At 37.3% G+C, this 19,750-nt stretch overlaps 1 non-coding gene across 1 annotated transcript; it reads left to right on the forward strand.

Annotated features, from left to right (window-relative positions):
- Window positions 1–19,342: 19,342 nt before the first annotated feature.
- TRNAN-AUU (transfer RNA asparagine (anticodon AUU)) lies at window positions 19,343–19,415 on the forward strand. Its single transcript has one exon. It is a non-coding gene; the product is annotated as a tRNA-Asn (tRNA).
- The last annotated feature ends 335 nt before the right edge of the window (window positions 19,416–19,750 follow it).

Raw genomic sequence — 19,750 nt, forward strand, 5'->3', positions numbered from 1 at the left:
ACTGATGTTGCTGGGTTCCACAACTGCGCAAGGATGCATGGATTCATTCAATTAGCTACCCTGCTTTCTGTTTACAAGATATTGAGACGAAACTACGTAAGCATGTAGATTTTAAAACGGAGAATCGAATTAAACATTCTCCCTAAAAAGAGCCTATAGATCTATGAGCCCATTTTCCGGCTACCGCCTCAATTTCAAAGGAACCAAGCAAAGTTTTGAGAAACTCCCCACGATTTGCATGATCATAGTGCTTTTTCATAGGTTATTCAACGAAGCTGTATCAACTGCGATGTTATACAGTGTTGGTGAAATTCGTAGATAGTAAGACGGTATATTAGCAAGATGTGACTTAGTTCGCCTTGGATTGCCTGATATATGCTGTAACAGTTAGGGGAATCCTCGAAAAAAACTCAAATTATCAGATCAAGTGGAATTCGAACCCACAGCGGAGGCTAGATCCTTACTTTAGAGGTATCTCGCCACCTTATTGCGCTATTACACATCTTTATATGATTTGGTATGATTATTGTACAGTAAAAAATATAATTTTTCAAATTTCATTATACTAGTCGATATGCTTAATATTATATTATACATGTTATTATAAATATAACTCTACTAACATTTTGTGAATTAATATTGTCAACATATATCATTATACTTATCTCAATACATAATAAAGGCAATATCTCAAATTTAATAATGATTTACAGTATCTTCAGCAATGTGGAGAACATTACTACTTTTTGTTAAGTAGGCTTATTATGTTCACTATGGTGCCCGGTTAATGAGGGACTTGTTGATATAATATGATAAACATGATTCCATTGTAATGGAAACATTTAAAATACAATTTAGTTTAATGTTACTCTTAAACATTAATAATAACTGATTAAAGAAGTAAATTTATAAGTTCGACACCGAAAGAGCCATCAGGATTAGTAAGTCCTACCTCTTTTTTTTTGCGGTAGCGTATACAGAGCACGAAAGGACACGTTCGATATTGCTTTATTAACACTTACAAACGTCTTATGACCTTCAAGGTCATGAGATGATAATGATAATGCAAATAATATTGATTACAGCAACATAGCTGATATTGGTTGTGGTACAGGTACTAAGAATATTGCGAGGACTCCACTACTAGGACAATAAGTACTCGAAATCCAAAACAAATAATAAACTTCCACCAAATAAGACGTAAATCAAACTACTGTCAAAGGAAAGTTGAATGATATTTTTATATCATTTATATGTATATAAAGCTAAAACACATAAATCCTATTAAATTAAAGCCTAACGTCTAGGATAAATATACAGGGACATCATTTTATTTTTACTTCAATTTTTATTGTACCCATCCCTTCTACTAATGAGGTTCAACCATCCTCCATACAGAACGAAGGCCGCATATGCAGTCAAAGTCGTCTTACGATCATAGTAAACAGTATTGAGTTAGTGAGTATAGTACGTTCCAGAAATATGGTCGCGTTTTCCAGTGAAGAAAGACCTTTCAATATTGAAGCATATTATTGCACAGGCACTGTGCGCCGGTTTGCTTACGTTGCATCTCGGTTTCCCCCACCTGCTTCTGCTCGCGCCTCTGTAAAGGCTAGTGGTTGATCTGTCTTAGCTCTTTTCTGAAAATATTTTCTGTTAGGAATTGGACGTATACGTAATATTACACAACTGTTTAAAGTAAGTTAAATAAAAGGGCATCGTTAACTAATTAACTGGCACATGATTTCCCCCCTTTCTACGATCCTGCGACATAACCTCTTGGACGGCCAGTAGATAGCATGTCATCTGAGTAATGTTATCTTTTCGGATTGGGCAAAAGTGAAGATTGAATTTATAGTACGTAAGGTACTCTTTTATAGAGTAAGTACAGAATTATTTCAACATGAGTTAGTGGTACGAAGGACGAAACTGGAAATTAGAATTAGGTGCAATAGTCTACAGTGCGATAATATGCACAAAAGAAATGAAGCCTCTATCTGAATGAACGCCCACTATTTTCAAAAATGTGTTTAAATATCCATATTAACTTATGACTATTTTTCAATCTAAATTCACTCTCTATATTGTACGCTAATGTACTGTAGACAGTATAATATACACTGCATACTGAACACGTCCGCATAGCTAGCTCATTTCGTGAGTAAAAACACTTACTGTTAATACTGTACTGTATTTTGATTAGAGAAAAACCTAATGAAAATGATCAAAATCATAATCGTGATATTTCCTAGTTTACGTAAATGGATGAACTATTTTTCTTCCCTCCTATGCCTAGTAAAGTGATTTGTTTGTTTTTTACGCCAGTATCATCAAACTCCTGTCGTGCAAGGGGGCAGCAAACACTGTTTCCGTTTCTCAACCGATAATTCAAAGGTATAGCCAGGTTAATATTAGAAATGTTAGTAAAAATAAAATGATGTCCCAGTACATCTACAACAAAGACCAGACGTCTAGAACAAATAATAATGGACGTTTATAACAAATAATTGATGTCTAATTTAGAACAAGTAATCGACTTCTAGAACAAAATAATCGACGTTTAGAATAAATAATTGACGTCTAGAACAAAAGTAATCGACATCTAGAACGAAGACGTGATGTGTCTTGACGTTCTAAACGAACAGCCGAAATCTAAAAAAATAATCGACGTCTGTGACAAATAATCGATATCTAGAACGGAGCCTCAATATGTATGGACGTCCTATACGAAAACTCGACGTCTAGAACAAACATTTGTAGTCCAGAATAAAGTCTCGCGAAGAAATGAGCGACGATTATTTTGATGGTCGAACAATACAGAGTATCCCATTTATCTTGATCACCCAAAATAACTTAGAACGCAAACATCAAATGAAAAATAGTTGCATACAAAAGATGTACAAATGAAAGATAGAAATAATAATGATGGGGAGACAAACTTGTAACATTATTTATTAAAGTATGAGTAATTACATTGTTTTTAATGACAATATGTATTAATTATTCAATATTTCAATTAAGTTCGTTAAGGCCCGTTCATAAATACATCACAGTGGGTTATTCTAATAAACAGAACGTTATTTGATGCCTGGACGGCATGCTTCTTGTACATTGTCCATATAAAGGAAGTGGTTCCTTGCGGTGGCGGAGTGGTCAAATCTCCGGCCCATCACGCAGGCGGCCCGAGTTCGAGTTCCGGTTAAGTCTCGGATTTTTTATTGAAAAATCCACAGTGATACTTGTGACGGACATGGTCGTAGTTGGGGTTTTTCTCGGGGTTCTTCCATTTCACCATATTAGGCATCTACATCATTCCATGACCATTTTTCCATTTCATCATAATTCCATAGCATTTCCCGATCGCCGGTTGGAGACGCACGGAGGGGGCTGGTCTAGGGATGAGGGGGGTTGCCTGCTCGAAACCTGGGTACACAGCGAACTTTAGTGTAGTCAGCCGGTGTGGGTTTGGCAATGCGCATATCTCGAGGGTTAGCTCAATAGATAGTAACTGGTCGCAGTGATAGGCCAATTCAATTCAATTCAATTCAAGAAAGTGGTTTGGCTTTAAGTTGATGAAAACAATACGTACTACATTCCAGATACCCAAGGTCGCGTAAACCCATTCCACGTAGGTTTGGTTTACAGTAAAGAAATGACCACTCGGTCATCAGGGTTCAGCGGAATAAAACTAAAGCTACGTGTAATGAGTTACGCGACCCTGAGTATCTGCAATATATTACATATTGTTTACACGAAACCGAAAAGTCAAACTACTTGCTGTCTACTACTATGCACAGGAACGATGCTGTCAAGGCATCAAATAACGTTCTCTTTTTTAAAAAAGACCCATTGTGATACATTATTGAACAGGCCTTGATGAGCTTAACTGAAATATTGAATAATAAATTTAATGCATAGTGTCAATAAAAAGAAAACAATGTTATTACGGGAAGGGCATGATTGAGCCCCACGGCCAGGTAAGATGCAGCAGATAAAAAAGGGTCTTCGTTTTGTGGACATAGTTGCGCCCCGTTCCCATCAGGTAGAGAAAAGGGACATGGCATAGATGCGCCCCGATAAAATATGTGGAGAAAAAGACACCAGGGGAACTCGAGCCTCGTAATCAATCAACCTTCTTGATTTTTTATTCCATTTAATATTCATTATCGATACCGTTAAAATGAACACCATAAAGTTGGCAGTACTTTATTAACTGTTTCCTACTGTTTATTCAGTGATTATGGATAGCCTACCGTAAAAATGAACACTATGAAGTTGGTAGTACTTTATTAACTGTTTTATACTGTTTATGCAGTGATTATCGATAGCCTACCGTAAAAATGAACACTATGAAGTTGGCAGTACTTTATTAACTGTTTTATACTGTTTATGCAGTGATTATCGGTAGACTACCGTAAAAATTAACACCATGAAGTTGGTAGTGCTTTATTAACTCACATATTCAAATGATTTTCATGGGTCTCTCAGAAATGTTTCCGTAGCTTTTCTTTTAACATTGATCGATACACTTTGTCTATCAACGTGTAAGTCCGCAGAGATCAATTTTGCTATTTAAAGTAACACTTTTTTGTCTATCACACACAATATATGAAATGCATTTTTTGTTTGTATACCGATACCACTATAATATTTTTAAGTAATTTATTTATTTTATAACATTCACTTTTGTGTGTACTATGCCCATTGGGGCGCAACTATGCCATGTCCATTCTGCTACATGATTTCTTCGGGTAGCAACTATGCCATGCCTAGGCCTTCCAATTGACCGCGGGGCGCAACTATGCCATACCGGTTAGTAGTCATATCTCATTAATAAATAACGCTACCTACAAGATTTCTTATCCATCAGCATTATTTCCCCCTTTCAGTTGTAAACCGCTACATTTTTTTATGAAACAATTTTTCATTTAGTGCTAGCGTTTTGCGTGGTATAGATAAATGGAACACTCTGTATAATAATGAGAAAGCAGTAGAATGAGAGTAATTAAATAATCTGAAATGTTCTCTTCAGTGAACTAAAACTAGTAACATGAGCTGCTGCAAGGAAGTCAGAAAGAGGATAGCAATGGCAAAGGAAGCTTTTAATAGAAAAAGGAGCGGACCTATGGAAATATAACTAAGGAAGTTACTAGTAGTCCACACCTGTGGAGTAACGGTCAGCGCGTCTGGCTGCGAAACCAGGTGGCCCGGGTTCAAATCCCGGTCGGGGCAAGTTACCTGGTTGAGGTTTTTTTCCGGCGTTTTCCCTCAACCCACTACGAGCAAATGCTGGTAACTTTCGGTGTTGGACCCTGGAATCATTTCACCGGCATTATCATCTTCATTTCATTCAGACGCTAAATAACCTTAGATGTTGATACAGCGTAGTAAAATAATCCAATTAAAAATACTAGTAAAGTACTTTATGTGGAATGTGGCATTTTATGGGACAGAAACATGGACATTACGATGAAGTGAAGAGAAGCGACCAGAAGCATTTGAAATGTGGATATGGGGAAGAATGAGAAGTGTGAAATGGACAGACAGAATAAGAAATGAAGCTGTGCTGGAAAGAGTGGGTGAAGAAAGAATTATACTGAAATGATCAGGAAGACAAAAACCAATAGCCTAATTGGTTTTGGTCACCGGCTGAGAAGAAACTGCCTGCTGAAAGATGCACTGGAAGGAATGGTGAACGGGAGAAGATTTCGGGGCAGAAGAAGATATCAAATGATAGACGACATTAAGATAAATATATGATTCATATGCGGAGTCAAAGAGAAAGGCAGAAAATATGAAAGTTTGGAGAAATCTGGGTTTGCAATGAAAGACCTGCCCTTGAGCATAAAACTGTAAATAAAAATATCCTCAGAGTAAGATGTCTAAAATACATCTCACAGGATGTAGGCCTACTTCACCAAACTACAGTATTAACCTAGAGAACTTACATCGCTTAACTGAAGAGATATTAGGTTGCATGACAGACAGATGTGATATTTATTGTAAAGGAATGACTCTGTAGAATAGGTTCTTCGTTACATTTTTGGTACCATCTCATCTCCTATAAACAGATCCTATAGTTTATTGAGGCCTTTGTATAAAAACAGAATCTACTGAGAAACGGCTTTTTATTCCCCTTCTGAAAGAGTCGGGTGACTAAGAAGTAAGAACATGAAATCATGCGTCTCTATGAAACTGCACAGTTGTCCCGAAGTGCTTGCTTTGTTGTGAGCAACACTGCGAAATGATTAAATATTTCCGACATTATTAATCCCCAGCTCCTTTTCTTTTCAATAAGAGCGCATTGCGCATGCACCCTTGGGTGTAATGAAATGCCACCGACAGAGCGCGTCCCTCGAATAAGCCTACCTCCCTGCAGCGCTCGTAATAAGAACACGTAATGCAACGCGTTGGAATGCGATGAATCGGAAATTCCGGGTTAACACACTGCCACGGTGGCATAATTTTATCACAGTCTAGTATATACAATCACGAAGCTTGAGTTGTTGAGGTTGCTAGGAACAATAGACTGTGCTGGTAATATTTCGCATTGTCTGCAATGAGGCGATAGTAGCGAACCTAGTGGTTAGCAACTATCTATGGATTCATATTTATTACATATTGAGCTTCGTGACTGTATATACTAGACTGCGATTTTACACTATACATACTCTCCTCCTTTTCATATAGCGATTTGTTCATCTATTGGCTAAAAGCATTGATGTACTCTTGCGAACCAAAGTCTCTACAAGCAATTTATTCCGTCAAACTATTGTGGACTTAGGGGCAATAGTAGTCACAATTTACAAAAAATTATTTACAGCCACATTGAACTTCGTTGTAACTGTTCCGTTCTTTCATCATGTTACAAATGGCATTCCCGTTCATCGTTAATTAATCTTTCATGCCAATAGTCATATTGTGAAGTACGGCACAAGCCACAATGACAGATTCTACTCTAGCTAATTTTAGGCGTAGTGTGTCGGCCAAACATTTTTTTTTTTTTTGGAAAACTGTGCATAGAATATCGTTATCCACCATTAAAAATTTTATTATATTGAAATATCAAATTTTGTACTTACTTATTTACTTACAAATGGCTTTTAAGGGATCCGAAGTTTCACTGCCGCCTTCACATAAGCCCACTATCGGTTCCTATCCTGTGCAAGATTAATCCACTCTCTATAATCATATCCCACCTCCCTCAAATCCATATAATATCATCCTCCCATCTACGTCTCGGCCTCCCCAAAGATCTATTTCCCTCCGGTCTCCCAACTAACACTCCATATGTATTTCTGGATTCGCCAATACGTGCTACATGGCCTGCCCATCTCGAACGTCTGGATTTAATATTTCTAATTATATCAGATGAAGAATACAATGCGTGCAGTTCTGCATTGTGTAACTTTCTCCATTCTCCTGTAACTTCATCCCTCTTAGATCCAAATATTTTCCTAAGAACCTTATTCTCAAACACCCTTAATCTCTATTCCTCTCTAAAAGTGAGAGTCACAACTACACAGAACAACTGGTATTATAACTGTTTTATAATTTCTAACTTTCAAATTTTATAGTTACAAAAAATAATCGTGATTAAAATATACGAATAGCTACACATGCACAGTCTATTGCACCTGTCATTCTGGGAAACCCAGCTATCCTATAAAAATATTCCTGTATGTTATTTCTTTCAACCTGAGATCCAGGAAACTTTATAAATATTATAGGTATAATAATTTTGTCCTACAGAATTTATCTGTAATATTGACACTTAATATTTTAGGAGAAAAATTCGCTCCGGCGCCGGGGATCGAACCCGGGTCCTTGATTCTATGTACCAAGCGCTCTGACCACTGATCTACGCCGAATTCAACCCACAGCACCGGGTCGAATCCTCCTCCTTCGATGTTTCCCTTTGTGGCCTGATTCGATCCGGTGCTGTGGATTAAATTCGGCGTAGTTCAGTGGTCAGAGCGCTTGGTACGTAGAACCAAGGACCCGAGTTCGATCCCCGGCGCCGGAGCGAATTTTTCTCCTAAAATATTAAAAAAACCTTATAAATGTTGAAGCTAGAGGGGCAATGGCTTCACTTACGTTCTTAATTAAATCATCCGGCGGTCAACAAGGAAGAGATGAAAGATTTTCTATGAACGTTCAGGTTGTGTAACGCTGAACTTCAAATAATGGACATAGTTTCTAGGTAGCCAGGAGCTGTTCATGACCAAACAATATTCAATAATTCTGGATTGAAGTATAATTTGAACAGTGGCAAATGGGGAATTTTGCGTTACTTGATGACTCGGGATATGCGCTAACAAATTACCTCCTCACACCATTTTTACAGCAAAGGTGACAAGAGGAAAATCTTTACGAGTCGCATGCACATCAAAACGCACCCTAGTTTTTTCTGTGCGTCTATTACCCGGGTAAATAACGGCATTATAACTCACGTTACATTCATTAACTTTTGTTCAAATGTTGCATTTATCTGTCTAGCCTTTATTAATCAGTTAATCTTTTAGTACATTGATTTTTATTGTATTTTTAAATTTAATATTAATTGTAATAATAATTGTTATTGTATTCTTAATATTGTAGTTGTAATCCCCTGGTAGAGGGGAAGAGAAAGCCTGATGACCTTATCTCTACCAGGTTAAATAAATAAGTAAATAAATAAATAAATAAATACTTCAATATTTAAAATGTATTAACGCGTGTAAATTGGAAACAATAAGTCAAATGATTGAAAATAAACACTCTTTATACATATTGTAAACGGCTTATCTGAGAAAAGCTAATTGAATTGTAAAAGAAAAATAACAGTGGGTAGTTGACTGTTGATCATTCAGTCTTATGAAACCAGTTGTGTAGATCCATTTACCGACAGAGGCGTTGACCAGGTGCGCAATAGGAGGCTGATTTACTCTACACCTGTTATGAAATGAGATGATGATGGAGATTTGTTGGATGCCACAGGAGAACCGAAGCTCCCGGAGAAAACCCCTATGTTACCTGTCTTGCACAACACTAGTTATAAATCGAGAGTACACTGGGGCCACATGATTATAAATCCAGCACTCTAGCCACTAGACCGCCGTGGCGGCTCAAGACTGCTAAGTAGTATTCTATCGAAAGGCTGGTCTTTCACTGCAAATGTAACATTCTCCAATCTTTCCTACTTTCTGCCTTCCACTTTTTTTATTTCGTTATTGTCGATGCTTTATCAAATGCTATGGTTATCTAGCATATGAATGAGATGTAGATGATAATGCCAGTGAAATGAGTCCAGGGTCCAGCACCGAAACTTACCAAGCATTTGCTATTAATGTGTAGAGTGAAAACTCCGGAAAAAATCTCAATCTCAGGATTTGAACCCGGACCGGCTCGGTATACGGTCAGGCATGCTAACCGCAGAGGCGGACCCTTCCTCTTAGAGTCCGCATATGGTCAAAATTAAGCTATGGGACATAAAATAATTTTCAGAAACAATAGAAGTTTACCGATGCAACCACTGAATATACGTAATCATTTTTTATTTCAATCGGTAATTATGTATGGAATTATAGGATGGGGTAGCTCATTTAAATCCAATTTTAATCCACTGCATTTATTACGAAGAAAATAATTAAAATGTGTCTTCATAAACCTATTGATTTTCCATCTCAAAATTTGTTCTTAGACTTTAATGTACTTAACGTAAGACAAATGTGTTATATTGTATTAATAAAATTCATACATAAAAATCGAAATAATTTTGAATTTTATTCTCATAGTTATGAAACAAAAGGTATGAATTCTTTAAGATTGTTTGAACCAAAATGCAACATTTTTATAGTATTTAATCATAGTAGTAATTTAGGCCCAAGAATATATAACAAATTTATATTTAAATATCCTGATCTTGTCAATTCTAATAGTTCTAGTATTAAATTTAAAAAGTTATGTATGGATTTTATAAAAATTGAAAAATTGTAAATTTAAATTTATATACTATAATTGCATAGTAGACATAAGACAAATTGTATTGTATAATTATTAATTTCAATTCAGGAATCCGCCCCTGAGCACGAGTTCTACTCTTTCAGGGGCGAGCTGAAGTTTTTCTGTATATATTATATTTTATGTTACAATTATTAGCAAAATAATAAATAAATAAAATATATAAGTAAATTTTTGCAGATTTTGCTTCAATTGCAATATCGAAATTTGTTGTTAATCATAATTACAGTGTCATGTTGGTTGAAAGAATAAAAGGGCATTTGACTACGACGATAGTGCTTCTTTCCCCAATAAACGAAAGAAAGCTTTAACTAGTAGAAGTGAGTGTTCACGCTTTTCTCTTTTGAGGAATTCTTTATGAAAAGAAAATAGTCAGTAATATTTGCTCTGCAATCTTTCAAGTTAGGCCTCTGGACGGTTGGCACTGTATAAAATAATTCAGACTCAAGTCTCACGAGGTAATTGTATATGCAAGGCAGAAACTTCGTATTCTGAATTTCAATTCCTTCCCAATATTCTCTCTTAATTCTGCAAACGTAACATATTTTGCGACTATTGTTATGTAAATTTAACCAGAATTAATATAAATTGACAGTACAAATAGACAATGAGACACGCTTTAGTTCCCATGTGACAGGTCGATCCTGCTTAATTCGCTTGAATTTAAACTCCTTTACAAACTGTAGCTGAAATAACTGCAATGAAATGAACTCTAAATGGATTTGCAAGGTAATGAATCGGATAATCATGGATTCTCCGTTATTCAGTACCACTATGCAAGGAATCATCTGTAACAAAGGATGTTTCTAAGTCTGGAACAAATAGCTATTCATATGTCCTAGTAATGTCACCATTGTCACTACTATTGTCACGTCTAGATGTAGGCACAGTCTTGTATTTAATTGGCATAGACATCTTCATTTTTTCTTCACTCTCCTCAATTAGGCATTAGAGGTATCGAGCTTACCATGCTGGCCGTTAGAACAGAGGTTGGAGAGTTCAAATCCGATCGAGGAAGATGTATTTTCAAGGTCTATAAAATTTTAAATTGCCTTCCTCTAAGAGGAAATCAAAGATGTGGGGCCCATGTCGTAGATTTACGGAACATAAACGGACCATAGGCCACCGGGGTGGTTCATCGGTTAAGGCACTTGTCTGCCGGACTGAAGTTGCGCTCAGGCGCGGGTTCGATCCCCGCTTGGGCTGATTATATGGTTGGCTATTTTCAGAAGTTTACCCCAATCGTAAGGCGAATGTCAGGTAATCTATGGCGAATCCACTGCTTCATCACGCCAAATACCATCACGCTATCACCAATCTCATCGACGTTAAATAGCCTAGTAGTTTATACAGCGTCGTTAAATAACTAACTAAAAAAACATTCCTCTGATAGTGGGCCCCAGACAAAATTTATTGTCCACTTCTCGCCAACATTGAATTTCGATGTTGAATAACCTTTGTAGCTGAAAGCGTCGTTCTTGTACTTAAAATCTAGTCTCGGTTCACACCGGAAGGAGATTCTCGGTTCACACTGGAAGGTGAGTTTCGGTTCACACCACAAGGACGGTTTCGGTTCACACTGGAAGGTAGATTTCGGTTCACACCAGAAGGACTGTTTCGGTTCACACCGGAAGGAGGATTTCGGTTCACACCGGAAGGATTGTTTCGGTTCACACCGGAAGGAGGGTTTCGGTTCACACCAGAAGGACGGTTTCGGTTCACACTGGAAGGAGGGTTTCGGTTCACATTAGAAGGAGAGTCTCGGTTCACACTGGAAGGAGGGTTTCGGTTCATACCGGAAGGAGTGTTTCGGTTCACACCACAAGGACGGTTTCGGTTCACACTGGAAGGAGGGTTTCGGTTCACATTGGAAGGAGAGTCTCGGTTCACACTGGAACGAGGGTTTCGGTTCACAACAGAAGGACGGTTTCGGTTCACACTGGAAGGAGGGTTTCGGTTCACATTGGAAGGAGAGTCTCGGTTCACACTGGAACGAGGGTTTCGGTTCACAACAGAAGGACGGTTTCGGTTCACACTGGAAGGAGGGTTTCGGTTCACATTGGAAGGAGAGTCTCGGTTCACACTGGAAGGACGGTTTCGGTTCACACCGGAAGGAGGATTTCGGTTCACACCAGAAGGACGATTTCGGTTCACACTGAAAGGAGGGTTTCGGTTCACATTGGAAGGAGAGTCTCGGTTCACACTGGAAGAAGGATTTCGGTTCACACCGAAAGGAGAGTTTCGGTTTGCACCAGAAGGACGGCTTCGGTTCACACTGGAAGGAGGGTTTCGGTTCACAACAGAAGGACGGTTTCGGTTCACACTGGAAGGAGGGTTTCGGTTTGCACCAGAAGGACGGCTTCGGTTCACACTGGAAGGAGGGTTTCGGTTCACAACAGAAGGACGGTTTCGGTTCACACTGGAAGGAGGGTTTCGGTTCACATTGGAAGGAGAGTCTCGGTTCACACTGGAAGGACGGTTTCGGTTCACACCGGAAGGAGTGTTTCGGTTCACACCAGAAGGACGATTTCGGTTCACACTGAAAGGAAGGTTTCGGTTCACATTGGAAGGAGAGTCTCGGTTCACACTGGAAGAAGGATTTCGGTTCACACCGGAAGGAGAGTTTCGGTTTGCACCAGAAGGACGGCTTCGGTTCACACTGGAAGGAGGGTTTCGGGTCACATTGAAAGGAGAGTTTCGGTTTACAGTATACTCAAAAGCGGGTCTCGGTTAGCATTCAAGGTCTCGGTTCGTACTCTAAGCTAGTCTTGCTCCCCACTCAAAGGCAGGTTTTGGTTCCCATTCAAAGGCGGTTCTTGGTTCGCAATCAAAAGCGGGTCTCGGTTCACACTCTAAGGCGTTTATTAGTTATATTGAAAGGCGAGTATTAGTTCACTTTAAATGGCGAATAGTGGTTCTCTTTAAAGGCAAATATTGGTTCATAGTGAACGGCGAGTATTAGTTTATTTTGAAAAGCAAGTAGTGGTAGTGAAAATCTTTATGTGACTCATATTAAAATAATAGTCATGGGATTACTTCATTCCATGGGATTATCTTTATTTAAATCTAAACTGTTAGGTATACGAGTATGTTGCCATTTATGGTACACATTTCTGTTTTCTTTTAACCACATTATTATTTTTGTACACAGATAAACTTTAAAAAATAATATAGACTTTGCAAAACATTACTTCGAAGTTAATATGTAACTGACATATATAAATTTCGTGTGGGAGGCAAGGAAGAAGAACTCCATGCTTTTATGTCCTCGGCAACAAAACGAAGTGGCGTGGTCGATCTCACGTTCCTACTGCATTTTACCTCTGCGAAATATCCGACACTCTAGTCCTAGTTGACAGATAAACGGGTGGATTCCGCTGCCGTTCTGGAAATTTCGGCAGAAGAGAACGAGTTCCGTCAAGACCTAGGATTCATCCCAGACCCTCCTAGTCCTAGACACTTGTTCTACTGATTGGGCCACCTGATCACCTTATTTATTTTTACAATGTTCGTAAATTAATTATTTTTAAATAATCGGTAAACAACAATATATTCTCAATGTTTAAAATAAAATTTTCCTCTTCCATTACGCTTTGTTTTATTAATTTGAAAACGTATAATTTTTTCGCTCTTATTCCAAATAATCTCCATTGATTATCTATGCATATCTGTAAAAAAATTGGCCGCTTCTGTGTTGTTGTGTTGGGAATCCAATTTCACTGATATAATCATTCTTAGTTTTATTATTATATAACACGTTCATAGTCATATTATTATACAGCTGCCCATTAGCAACCTGGGATTCATCCAGTCGAAAAAAGGTAATATGGAAATGTGAGAGTAATGTTTATTCCTAGGACTAATTTACTTTTTCATGCAGAGCAATACGTATGAGAGAATTAAATTATTTCACAATGAAAAAATTGCCACGACCTGAATTACAAAGAGGAAATACATAATATTATAAAAGGAATAAGATTAAAAACTCAAAATATTAGTATAACTAAAGCTCCACCGACAAATTTATACCGACACAAAATATGCAAAAGAATAATAATATAATATTCATATGAATGAAAAGCTCAGGGAAAAAGACAGGGAAATACATTCTGCAATCAATTAACTTTTGCAAGCTTTTTTTTTATCATTTCCATTACAAGCAATCAATTGTAATAAGAAAAATCTCACAAAACTCAAGAAAAACCGAACACTAAAACCAAATTTAAAATAACCTTTTCCTGTATATGCCTATTAATAATTACATATTATTATTAACATAAAATGACATTGTAGTCGCTTGTCTATTAGTTACTATGCTTGCCATTACATTCATGGTTCTCAAGTTGAAACTCAGCCAAGGGTGGATTTTAAGCGTAAAAGTGATGGCATTTTCGGGAGAAAGTCAAGCAGAAAGACCGTATCGTAGATTTACAGCAAGTAAGAGGACCTTGTCTCTGAATGAGATGACAAGATAGACCTCCATAATTGTGAGGCAGAAAATGAGCCGGGCATCACTGGCACGAATGCTAGTTGACTTGTTCCTCCGCTTTTAATCCACAACATATAGGCCTACATAGAATAACGAAGAAGAGATAAATGAAATGAGTAAAACTTAAAGGAAATTAATCTCAAACTTGGGGCCTCTATTAACGTTTCAAATTTTTGCAGAGAACAATAATTGTGACCTGAAGAGAGTAGGAGATCATGAACCGAAAACGACAGCAGGCTGTTGACAACCTTTGAGCATATTATGTTAATTTGTTTACGACACGAACTTCAATTCGAAACGTGCCCTTCAACATCGGTGAATCCAGAAGCGTGTTCTCTTCTTGTGATATTCTTGTCTGTATAAGCAAACAGAGACGCGACAAAAATATGGAGAGATTTCTTTCCCTCCCTTACCACACTATGAAAGCAGACTATGAACTGAGACAGACACCTCCAATGTCACCAATATCCCCAATTAAAATATACCATGCGCCAAATGACAAATATTAGACTATGAGCTATGTTGAGGACTATCAGGTAGATAGAACTTTAAATGCTGAAAATAACGGGAAAAATCACATTCTATATCAAGGAACAAAAATGGATATCATCTGCATAACTGAGATTGTATGTAATAAATAACTGTTAACACGAGTTAAAAATATACATTAGTATAAAATTCATAATTGATTCAGACAACTTTTTAGCACTTGTAGCCTATATAATTAATAATAACGTTAAAACCTGTTACATTAGCAACTTCTTTTATTGCACTGTATCGTGCTGTGTTCGTCGAGTGGAGTGGGAGATGCAGCATGCCGTTACTTCGTGTCTCAACGTGTAAACAGTCCGTCACAGTACGACACAAACATATTTCACCCTGTACAGATGCAATATATACAGTACAATCCTAGTGTAGACATGTCTACCATTAAAGTATTCACGTGAGTTGTAACCTTCAGTCAGGTGTCCCTACGCCGAATCCTGTTACACGTACCGCAGCCAAGCAGCAATAGGCCTACAAACAACGGTAATGCACATTACGGACCTACCTGTGCTGTTGCAGTCGGGTGACTGCACACGGGCCATGACGTCATTTATACTCCGTGTACTCTAAACCTCATGCTGGTTACTCTGTGTCCCTAGGCCGAAGCCTGCTTATAACCTAGCTGGTCGCTGGGCAGAAAGTCGGAGTGTACAAGACGGAGCCTGGCTGATTACCGAGTTGGTCGCTCATAACCTAACAGGTCGCTGGCGGATAGTCGGGATGATCAGAACGAAGCTTGTTTGCGCCTGCCAGCCAGTGTAGCTGAACTTCTCTACTTTTTCAACATTGTCTTTAAAAAACAATAAGAATTTATAAAAGTGCCAGGATGGACTGTATTGGTCTTAGAATCTCCCAAACATACTACCTTAGATATTTGGGCACTTTCAGTGCGTAATTTTTTTTTTTTAGTAGGTTATTTTACGACGCTTTATCAACATCTTTGGTTATTTAGCGTCTGAATGAGATGAAGGTGATAATGCCGGTGAAATGAATCCGGGGTCTAACACCGAAAGTTAGCCAGCATTTGCTCATATTGGGTTGAGGGAAAACCCCGGAAAAAATCTCAACCAGGTAACTTGCCCCGACCGGGAATCGAACCCGGGCCACCTGGTTTCGCGGCCAGACGCGCTGACCGTTACTCCACAGGTGTGGGCTTCAGTGCGTAAATAATTCCACTTTTCTGGAAAGCGTTTTCCGTCATAATACAACTCTTTCATTTAATCCCATATAGTTTAATCTGATGCAAATAAAACATTGATAAAATAATACGTATTAATTGCCAAGAGGTCAGTACCGATAATTATATTGTTTCTAAAATCGTCACTTTCTGTAAAATAATAATTATTTATTTACAAAATTACTTATTATTGGTATCCATCTCACATCACCTCATTCTAGTGCAGAGATAAAGAAAGCATGGAGCTCTATCTCCATGCACCCAAAGTGCCTTTATGGCATGTGATGGGACTACTTTACCTTTATTACTTTCCATTTCAACTCATAATTTAGCTCACAATTTCACAATAAGATATTGGCTTTGGTGGTCGGATTGAGCCTGATTCCAAACACTGTAAACATAGATTAGCCTAAGGAAAAATTGTTTTCAGAATTTATAATCTTGAAAAGACGTCAAATTTATTTCAATGCATTATTAAATTTTATACATCAAAATCACACATATTTCAGATTCTATACTCACAAACACAAATCCAAAGGCATGGATACAATATGTTTGTTTTAACCAAAGTGTTTAACAAGCGCTACTTTAAACCATTGTACTACCCAGTCTGCCCTAGAATTTATTACAAAATTAATAAAGAAATACGCTCATCTATTTACCTTTAATAGTTTGAAAATTTAAAAATGTATGTAAGCAATTTGTTATAAGTAATGATTAATTTTTAGATGCTATTATATTGTAATCTATGCATGCAAATTTATGCAACGAACACGAGCACGAGAACACTCTCTTTTAGGGGAGTGTTAGAATTTTGTAAATTTACAATTATTTCTTTGTATTGTATTTTTCTGGCAATAAACATTATTATTATTATTATTATTATTATTATTATTATTATTATTATTATTATTTGAAATTAATCTTTCACAATCCATTATACGCGTCGAAATGAATAGCAGCAGACGTTTAGCACGTGGAGAAGTTATACGAACACGCAGGACGCATGCGCAGTAAAGGCATTTAGGTCGCCGGTAGCTGGATAAATGAAGGAATCAAATCTACCAGCTACCAGCGGGCTAAGAGGCTAGGTAGCAATCGACAGAAAAGTGCTCGTCTTGCACGTCTCCATTGCTTCGTTCGAACATTACTTCCAGTCAGGCTACCAGCTATACTTCGTCTTGCACGTACCCTAAGGCGCTTGCATGCTAACCCGGAGTTACGCTGAGGCGCAGGTTCGATTCCCACTTGGGCTGATTACCTGGTTGGGTTTTTTTCGAGATTTTCCCCAACCTTAAGACAAATGTCAGGTATTCTATGGCGAATCTTCGGCCTCATCTCGTCAAATACCATCTCGATGTCATCAATTTCATCGACGATATAACATCGTAGTTGATACAACGTCGTTAAATAATCAAGTAAAGAAAGCAGACACATAATATAGGCCTATTATTAGTTAACACAATGTGATATTAAATTTGTTAACTTAACACATTTTAGCAGTATCATTAGTGATAATTTAAAATTCATAGGCGTCCACCGCTGTGGAGTAACGGCGGTCTGCCTCACCTCCTGGTTGGGACAAGTTACCTGGTTCAGGTTTTTTTTTCGGGGTTCTGTCTCAACCCATTAAAAAAGCAAATGCTACGTAACGTTCAGCGCTGGATCCTTGACTCATTTCGCCGGCATTAACACGTTCATATCATTCAGACGCTAGATAACCACAGCAGTTGATAAAGCGTAGTAAAATAACCGAAAAAATTTCATAGACCGTTAATGGAAAATTAATCGTATAAATGGCAGGTATACACTGTGTGGAAATGACAAGCTTGTTTAAGATTTGAAGGCTAATTTTTTTTAGTAGGTTATTTTACGACGCTTTATCAACATCTTATGTTATTTAGCATCTGAATGAGATGAAGGAGATATGCCGGTGAAATGAGTCCGGGGTTTATTACAGTTTATTTACAGTTTACAGTTTATTTAGCTCTTTTACATTCCGCTATCTAATATAAAATCATTGCGTGGGGTGGAACTTCAAACGTTTTTCAGATCCCCTAATTCATTTACAAAAAATGTATAATCGAATTCAGATTAAAAACCTATTCATTATTTTTCTGAACTCATCTTTTCTGAATTTAAAGTCTATAACATTGAATAAATATCATGTAACTTACACTTTATTGTAGTATTATAACAGATTTTGTAAAGATTATAATATTATACTACTGACTCGTACTTATGTTTACAATAGTAGACGGAACATCAATTTATCATTAAGAGAGCAAACAATTTTCACAACGGCATTTTTAGTCTATGAACAAGAATATATAACTCCATAATCAAAACGCACCTAGCATTTTTAACATTTTTTCGTTATTAAGTTCAATAAAAAATTAAACATTTGTTTATAAAAGATATTTATAGTTTTTTGTTACCTTACATTAATATTTCTGCGTATTAACTTTTGAATTCCTTTTATAAGTGTAGATGAAACTATATCCGAACACGAGTTTTGCTCATACGCGTGTTGCTGATTTTAATATGTTTTATATATTTAATTTAGTATAAATAAGTATAAAATATAAAATATTATTTCGTTCACATAACACTGGAACTTATCTCAGAATACTTTCGTCAATGTTTTCGCATTAGTTGCTTTGTCAACACTTAGGCCAATTTCAAACGTAACAAATCAGAGCAAAAAATGATCTCATACTATTATAATGTAAGTATATCAAAAAGAGTTTCATATCACAATTTCAATGTCATTTTGCGGGAAACTTATACTTCTACGACTACACTGTTATTTTGAATCACTCCGTATGTTGCTTTTGCTCTCTTTTTCTTGAAATTGAGTTCATCAACTGCCAGTTCTAATAATGATTACATTGCAAAAAAATAACACGATAGCGGACAGGAGTTCTTAGTAAGTTATTTATCCGATGTAACATTGTTATGAAATGCAAATCTCGAATAATATATACGTCACTGTGTACGTTAACAGAAAACCACAATTCTAAGTCACACAGAGATTGTGTGCACTCGATGTGGGTCTCTGGCGGTTCGTCAGCCCACGCGAGTTGTGTGGATATAAAGGGAAAAGTTGAGACGGTGTCGGGTGGAGTTCCCGGGTAGCTCAGTTGGTAGAGCGCTGGTACATTCAACCAGAGGTCCCGGGATCGATACCCGGCCCCGGAAATTATTCATTGTTATGAAATGTTCGTTTTTATTCTCGTTGTTTAGGGATGTGTGTATTCTGTTTTCACAGTGTGTTCCGCTACAATATTTGTATTTCTTCTACCTTCCAACTTTTCTCACTCCCAAAGGTTTAGTTTCTCTTTCTATAATATGTCCTACTTATGTCATTCAATGGTTTCTGAACTCAGTTCTTTTTCCATTCCTTTACGGATAATTCTTCTATTCTACGGTTTCATTTCTTCTTCAGCCTTCCCTCATACAGCCTCTGGTTTTCTGAATTATAGACCATTCGTTATCTAGTGATATCAAATGCATACGTGGACTCTAGCACATAG

The sequence above is a fragment of the Periplaneta americana genome, chromosome 17 (genome assembly GCF_040183065.1).
Source record: "Periplaneta americana isolate PAMFEO1 chromosome 17, P.americana_PAMFEO1_priV1, whole genome shotgun sequence".
Classification (NCBI taxonomy): domain Eukaryota; kingdom Metazoa; phylum Arthropoda; class Insecta; order Blattodea; family Blattidae; genus Periplaneta; species Periplaneta americana.